An 8,616-nucleotide genomic window follows, 5' to 3' on the forward strand; every position below is an offset into this window, starting at 1 on the left:
TCTTCCCTCAATCTGCCATCTTTATCTAATTTCCTGGCAATTTACATTTCATTGAACATGTTTTAGCCGGATCACCTCAAAATGTTACCAAAAGAATCTACTTCATGAAGACCAGTAATGCACGCTATGCAAAATGCATCCTATGTATTCCTGGCTATAGTCCTGACACATTTCGATTTGTTCAAGGATTTTGTTTTATTAAAAGAAATCAATTCAGGAAGCCATTTTATTTCTTTAAAAGAGTTTTAATGTTTTAAGGTTACATTCTCTCAGAAAAAGCATTCTCTAAGCTACATAATGGAAGCATATTATTAAGGCAGATTTCTTAACACATATATGTGGACTCTAGAAAAATGGCATGCTGCTGCTGCTAAGTCGCTTCAGTCGTGTCCGACTCTGTGCGACCCCATAGACGGCAGCCCACTAGGCTCCCCCGTCCCTGGGATTCTCCAGGCAAGAACACTGGAGTGGGTTGCCATTTCCTTCTCCGAGGGAAGTCATAGGAGTTCATTAAAATTGCCAGTTAGAAATGTAGTAAATGTAGCACCCATCAACTCAGGCCTCTCAATCCCAGGGAGCAGGTTTATATTTCCCTAGCCTTCCTAATAGTGGCCTATTTTTATTTCTTCATGTAAGTTAACAATGACAGTTACAAATGCAAAGTACTCAGATGATAACCTAACTTGCAGTCATGTAGATTCTGCTCTAAATCATATCAAAGCATAACGCAGAAAAAAGTTCATGTAACATTTTCCAATTGTCAATTTTTTCACTAACCCCAACTTTTGTTGTTGTTCAGTCGCCCAGTAGTGTCCAACTCTTTGCAACCCCATGGACTGCAGCACCCCAACTTTACAGATATCAATTTATAAACCTTACTAGTACTCATTCCATGACATTTGCTGGTCAACAACAGAGGCTTAAGCACAGTACAAAGCATGAAATTAGACATGGAATGTGTACATACATGTGATCAGTGTTGCTACCATTCCCTGACACACAATTTTCCACTTCCAGCCACAGGACAGAAATGCACGTTCAATCCCTCTAAAGTTAGGGTTGATCTTTGTACTCATTTTGGCCAATGTAATGTGAATCAAAGCGACATGGATCACTTCCTAATGGAAGTATTTAACTTGCAGGAATGGATTCACCAGCCCTCTGCCTGTTAAGTGATTATAAGAGCACATCTTGATATGGAAATACCATAAACTAAAGCAGCTGGGAATGCTGAGCTGGGAATACAGCTTCCCCAAAAGGCCTTGGACCCACAACAAACTGCATTAGTGAAAGACAAATTCTGTTGTTTGGTGACAATTTTTACAGCAGTAAAATGTAGCTTATTCTGACTAATATAGCATTGTATGTGATTCATGAATTGCATCATACTGAAGCCAGGGCCATGTGTGTAACTCCTGAGTGAACTGGTCAATTTGCTTTGTCAGTGGCCAAACATCATTTTAACCCCACATTCTGGAAAGTAAGTACTAATGTGTGTTTACAAGGAAAACAGAAAGATAGTTTGCATAAATAAGTGTACATTTCCTTGACTTCTATAAAAGCGAGTGATGACATACATCTTACTGATTAATACTCAATAGGACCATTCTTGACCATAAAGGACAGTTCATAATATCTCATAAGTCAAAAACCTATTTTAGCTAAATTGATTCTAGAAGTAGAACACAGATAGACACAACATACCAGTGTCCAGCTATTTCATGCCCGCATGGAGAGCCTTATGAGAGGTCTTGCGGGCACACACCATGTGAACAAACAGCACCACGAATCTGTGTGTCAGACTTATTCTGACACTGTTTCCTTCCAAAATCACACCCACCAAAGGGGGGAAGAGGGAGCCCTCCTCCACTGTTGGTGGGAATGTAAGTTAGCCACTGTGGAAAACAATACGGAGGTTCCTCAGAAAGCTAAAAATAGAATTACCATATGGTCCAGTAATCCCACTCCTGGGCATTTATCCAGACAAATTCTAGTTAAAAAGATACATGCACCCTTATGCTCATAGCAGCACCATTCACAATAGCCAAGACATGGAAACAGCCTAAATGTCCATCAACAGACGAATGGATAAAGAAGATATGATATCAGAGATAGATAGAATGGAATAATACTCAGCCATAAAAGAGTGAAATAATGTCATTTGCAGCAACATGGATGCAACTAGATATTATCATACTAAGTGGATTAAGTCAGAAAGAGAAAGACAAATACTTTATGATATCACTTATATGTGGAACCTAAAATATGACACACATGAACCTACCTATGAAATTGAAACGGAATCACAGACATAAAGAACAGACCAATGGTTGCCAAGGGACAGGGGCTGGAGAAGGAATGGAGTGGGAGGTTGGGGTTAGCAGATGTAAGCTTTTATATGTAGAATGGATAAACAACAAGATCCTGCTGTATAACACAGAGAACTATATTCAATATCTTATGATAAAGTATAATGGAGAGAATATTTTTAAAAGAATGTGTATATATACATACACATTATACATATATGTATAACTGAATGTGTATATATAAGTGTATAACTGAATCACTTTGCTGTACAACAGTAATTAATACAACATTGTAAATCAACTACACTTCAATTTAAAAGAGAGTGAACATGTTCCTCTCCCAGAAGCATGAAATGGAACGGCAACTCTCAACCAGGACTCACCCTCCCCTCATCTTCCCTGTGTATCACCCTCGTGGTAGGCAGAACTGAGCCTTCCAAGGATGTTCTCCAAGAAAAGTTCTGGTTCCCAAAGTCCATTTCTCTGCACAGAGATATTTGGAATATGTGAATGTGGAAAATAGCTCAGAAAAAAAGAGCTAAGCCTTTTAAAATTCTAACCATGCAATTCTTGAGGTTAAGAGAAAAGATCAATTGCTTTTGTTTTTTCACAGCAAATCTAAAATTCCTCTTTTCAACCAAGTTGATAAGGGAAATATCATTGGGAAATATGAGAAAAACAGTTTCTGAGTTGTGGCCAACCTGTCCAAATGCCAGAAGACATGATCAAACTTCTAAGTTGAAAGAAATCTTGACAGTGAGGAGCTTACCAGACCCAAGTTTATCATGACAAGCAGAGTAGGTAAGAAACTGGAGAGGAAGCCTCCGTGCAGAGGAACTCCCTCATGAAACTGAACAAATATTATATTGAAAGGTAACCTACTTTGACATAGATCAGCATTTGTTGACCTATGGAAAGTTGTTACAAACAGTATGCGTGTATGATTGCATCTTTATAAAGCTTTGTGTGTATTCATTTTATCTTAAGTTAGGAAAATAAAATTTACGTTTCCTTTTTTTTGGTAAATCTGTGCAGTGAAGTTAAAAGATTTCCACTTTCCTTTTTATAAGTCTCTGTGTTGCCTGTATTTTTTACATGTATTACCTTTACAAACTACAAGCATTGGTCAGGGTGGAGGAGCAATTTATGAGTAAGTTTCATGTTAACCTGATTTAGTTTTCAATTCATTCCTTCAGTCCTCCATTCAGCTGTCTGCTATTGGTTTGGGAAATACAACTGTGAAAGATACATTATTTATCTGGTGGTTAACGAGAATTTCCCATGTTCCTATTATACTTCAGGGTTTTTTAGACATTGAATATTCTTCTGATAGTTCATAAACTACACAGAATGCAATCTCCTTTTATTATTAATAGTTTAAGTTGGTCCTATGTAAGAACAAAGAACATCTGTTCCTCTCAAGATCTTTTACAGAAGGCTTTATAACAAGGTTTATAACTATATTCTGTCACAAAAGGGAACTCAGGTTCTCAAACATGACCCACAACACATATTTCCCTCTGTGAGAAACTCTGTCATCCTCACAGCTCTTTATCCAAATGCAATGGGAAAAGTGTTTATCCTGAGAAATAGGTGCCATCTTCACCTTTAAAGTAAATACAAGGAAGTGGAAATTTTACCTACAAATACTAAACCATAAACCCTTTGAAGGTGGGGTCCTCTTGATTACTCCCACAGTACGTAGTAGAGGCCCACTAATCTTTTGATTGGATGAATGGAATTAAATCCCAAGGAACTTGAGGAATTCCTTCTTTAAGGCATTAGCCTGCTAATTACATCATCCATGGTTAAAGAGAAGAACATGGTAACATTCCATGGAAATAATTCAGTGACTACCTGCCCAAGTCTTCCATATACCAGGAGAATAACCTAGGGAATAATACATTCTCTCACCAAAAGTAAAAGGAATCTGTTTTGAAGCAGGGTATAAGCATGATTGATAACCTTCCCCACCATTCCACTCTTCCACCACACCCAACTGTTTTGAATGGAATAGTAAATAGCATGGAGAAGGCGATGGCACCTCACTCCAGTACTCTTGCCTAGAAAATCCCATGGGCAGAGGAACCTGGTAGGCTGCAGTCCATGGGGTCACTAAGAGTCGGACACAACTGAGCAACTTCCCTTTCACTTTTCACTTTCATGCCTTGGAGAAGAAGATGGCAACCCACTCCAGTGTTCTTGCCTGGAGAATCCCAGGGATGGGGGAGCTTGGTGGGCTGCCATCTCTGGGGTTGCACAGAGTCGGACATGACTGAAGCGACTTAGCAGCAGCAGCAGCAGTAACTAGCATGAGAAGTAGAAGTCTCAATAATACCAAATAGCATAAAGACACGTTTGCAGTATTTATTCCAGGAAAGAACTGCTAAAACATCAGATAATCTTGCTCATTTTAAAGCTCTAGTACAGACAAACTTGGACATAGAAAGGATTCTGAACTAGTACAAATAATAATAAGCTGTCCTCATAAAAGCACTCTTTTTTCTTTATGTTCTTCCAGGGCAAAACTTGTCATGAATTACTTTAATTAATTAAGACTTCAAGGAAACTAAGGGAAAACCGCAAAGCTCTGGACAACATGGCTAAGATGATCACTAGACACTCCACAGACTGGCCATCTCTCAAAAACCCAATTTAACATTTGGAAATGTTATTTTTATGTAATATTTCACTCCCCATTGTACCACTGGAGATTTACAGGAAAGGAAAGTGAAGTAGCTCAGTCGTGTCCGACTCTTTGCAACCCCATGGACTGTAGCCCACCAGGCTCCTCCATTCATGGGATTTTCCAGGCAAGAGTCCTGGAGTGGGGTGCCATTTCCCTTCTCTAGGGGGTCTTCCCGACCCAGGGATCAAACCAGAGTCTCCCACATTGCAGGCAGACGCTTTACCATCTGAGCCACCAGGGAAGCCCCTGATCACTGGAGATTTACAAGCTATTAAGAAACACTAGGCTTGCTAATGAAATTTTGTTAACATTTGGTGCTAACAAATTCAGTCAGTGCTGAGTCTGTGTATGCTGGATATTGTAGTCTGAAGTTACAGCTTACACTATCAGCCCTAAATCAACTAAAAACAAATGTTTTTTCTCTAATTTACAGATTTGTCACTGTGAATACCTGTGACTTACTGAGTATGTCACAAAGGAATGAATCACTCTAATGAGTCTGACAAATGTCTTATTTGGGGAAACATAAAAATCTACCTCATAGAGAAAGACCTTAACAGACAAACACACACAGAGTGTGAAAAGGTATCCCTAAAAGTAAATTCAGTAAGAATGACAAAGGGCCTTTGATTTGGGGATTTGTCCCTGGAAAGATTGTGCATGCGTGCAGGAACTCAGATCCCATCTGTTGCTTTAGCCTCAACAGACTTTATTGTATTGACTTTGTGCTCTTATCTGATGGCAGTAAATTCCCACCAGAGTGAAACACCAGCTTAGCCAGTGATCCCTGCTGTTCAAATCAGACTATGGAGCATGCCTTTCTTACCAGAAATGCCCTGTGCCTTCTGGACCGCCCTCTATGAGTGACCTTGGGATTTTGTACTTTCCATTCAGGATTCCCTAATGTGAGCAATTAAGAGATGCTTCATTGCAAGAGTCTCATCAGCAGTTGCAACACATCAGTGAACAATAAACTACTGGGACCCCAGGAAGAGAGGGGGAAATTGGGAAGAAAGAGACAAGGGAGAAGAAAGGGAAAGTACCCACAAGGTTCCTTGCAGAGAAGCCGGGCTCAGTATCTCTTTAAGTAAGAATGCCCAGCGGACTAGGTGGGGGGACACAAATTCCAAGTTTCTGAAGCCCCAAGACCAAGTAATCACTACTGGTCCAACAGACTCGAGACTTCCTACTGTAAACCAAAAGTTTCTGGGGAGGACACCTGCACTGAACAGAAATACAATCTCCTTCCCAGAGGTCCAGCCACTGAACCACCCCGGGTGCCTTTGGTTTCATTGGTTAGATTTCTTTGTTTTGATTTTGCTTTGTTGTGTTTTGACGCAGACCAGGGATGCAAGCGGACAGACCATGTGCTAGTTCCATTTTTAGAATACCCCAAATGTCTAGGGTCATTTTCCCAGTAAGGTAAGAAGAGAAGGAAAATGAAAACTGGTGCCTCCCAGAGCAGACAGTCTCAGTAATGAGCCTCTAGCTGTTCCTGGGAAAAGCTTATCGTCAAACAGCTTTCTCAGTTCATCCCAAGCCGGCTTTCCCCTCCAGGACTGGGGAAGAGCAAGAAAAGGATCTGTTGCATTAGCAGATGATCACCGTAAGTGTAATTGTTTTTTGTTTTTTACCATTTTGGAGCAAATGTTTTTCAATCGTTTTCTATGGAGCTCCAAAAGCACCCATTCACATTGCCTTCAGATCTTTCTCAACGAATTCGCTATGCTGCTGCTGCTAAGTCGCTTCAGTCGTGTCCGACTCTGTGCGACCCCAGAGACAGCAGCCCACCAGGCTCCCCTGTCCCTGGGATTCTCCAGGCAAGAATACTGGAGTGGGTTGCCATTTCCTTCTCCAATGCATGAAAGTGAAAAGTGAAAGTGAAGTCGCTGAGTCGTGTCCGACTCTTAGCGACCCCATGGACTGCAGCCTACCAGGCTCCTCCATTCATGGGATTTTCCAGGCAAGAGTACTGGAGTGGGGTGCCACTGCCTTCTCCCAGAGTTCACGCAGATCCCAGCAATTACATGTCTCGCTTCGCGGCCCGGTAGGGCCGGGGGACAACTCCTGTTTCACCCCCAAAGAACCGTCACCCCGAGCCCTGCGCCAGCGCTCCGGCAGAGCGCCGACCGCAGTCCTGGTCTCCGCCGCCCCTCCAGGTGCCTTCCTCTGCCAGCTCGCCGAGTCAGAGACTACCTGGGCCTTTAGCTCGCTCTTGCAGCTCCGATCTCGGGCCCGCTGACCCCTTAGATCTTAAAGAAAGAGATATACGAGAGAGCTCGGGTTAGCAGTTGGTAAACTGTTCGCTCTCAGCCTTGACTTTTCTTAAAAGGCGAGAGGCAAAGGCTTTGCTGTCGCAGACCCGGGCCTCGGTATCGGAAATCCGCAAGTGACCCGCTGGGCTCCGAGGGCGGGAGCCGACCCGCGGGTACTCGCCCCGCGCGCGTTTGCGCCCTGCACTTTCCAGTCCAGCTGCCGTCGGTGTCCCAACGGTGGGTGCAAGGGAGCCCCAAAAGCGAAAGAACCAAATAATTCCGGTTCCTGCTGCACATTTTTTAAAAAAAGAAAACATCACGCCCAACGTGTAAAAAGATAAAATAGCTCTCAACTGAGCCATCTGAGTAAAGGAAGCCGATTTGCAACCCTCATGGGGAAACCATCTGTTTTGGAAATGGCGCCCCCACGTGGCCGCCGCGAACCCCACCCACCCGGGGACTTAGTCCCGGGAGAATGTGACGTCACCCACACAGCCCGCAGGCGCGCGGCCAAAGCCAAACCTTCGCGCTGCCCCGGACGCCCGATCAGTCCGCGCGCATCCCCACAGCCGCCGAGGCCCCTGCAGCTCCAGCAGCCGGGCCACGAGCTGTGTGACCCGGTTCCGGTTACTTCACCCCTCCGTGCCTCAGTGACTACTCCTTTTCAAAATGATACTAATCACACCCACCTGCCGAGTGGCAGTGAGATTTCCGGGTACAGGGAAGGCACTCAGCCGGCCTGTTAGGGCTTCGGCGCGGGGCGTTCTTCCCCACTCTTGAGTTGGTGTAAAAGGCTAAAGTCCCAAGAGGCCGTGCATTTTAACAAGGAGAGTCGAAAGCCAAGCTCCCCAGTGTAGAGGAAGAGCGGGTCAGTGGTATGGACAGTGGAGGCTAAGAAGCTTGTTTTCGATTCGAGGTTCCCCTCCACCGGTGCTAGATCAGGAGAAACTAAGACGTCGGCTTATTACAAGTATTAGTTCTCCCGCTTCTTGCCTGCACCCCCTCTCGTACGAACTCTCTTTACTCTCCTATCTATTCTCGAGGGGCTGGCGTGGCGGGGACGCATTTTCCCGGGTTCCCCGCCGAGGGAGAGCAGACGCAGGGGTCCGGCGGCTCCGGGCTGGGAGAACGCCTCCGCCGCCCTCGACTCAGGGCAGAAGCTCTGAGCATCAGAGTGAGGGTCCTGCCTGCCCAGAAACTCTTCCAGCCATTACAGGTTGAACCAAGCCGCCGAATTGCTCTGGAAAGACTGACAGGAACTTTTTTTGTGCCTCAACATTCTTCAGTGCCTCGACAACAGAAAACTAACAGAAAAAGAGGGCCAAGTCCAGGCTCTCAGGCCTACAGCATTAGGGTGGGATGT

Source organism: Bison bison, unplaced genomic scaffold (genome assembly GCF_000754665.1).
Source record: "Bison bison bison isolate TAMUID 2011002044 unplaced genomic scaffold, Bison_UMD1.0 scf7180017864146, whole genome shotgun sequence".
Classification (NCBI taxonomy): domain Eukaryota; kingdom Metazoa; phylum Chordata; class Mammalia; order Artiodactyla; family Bovidae; genus Bison; species Bison bison.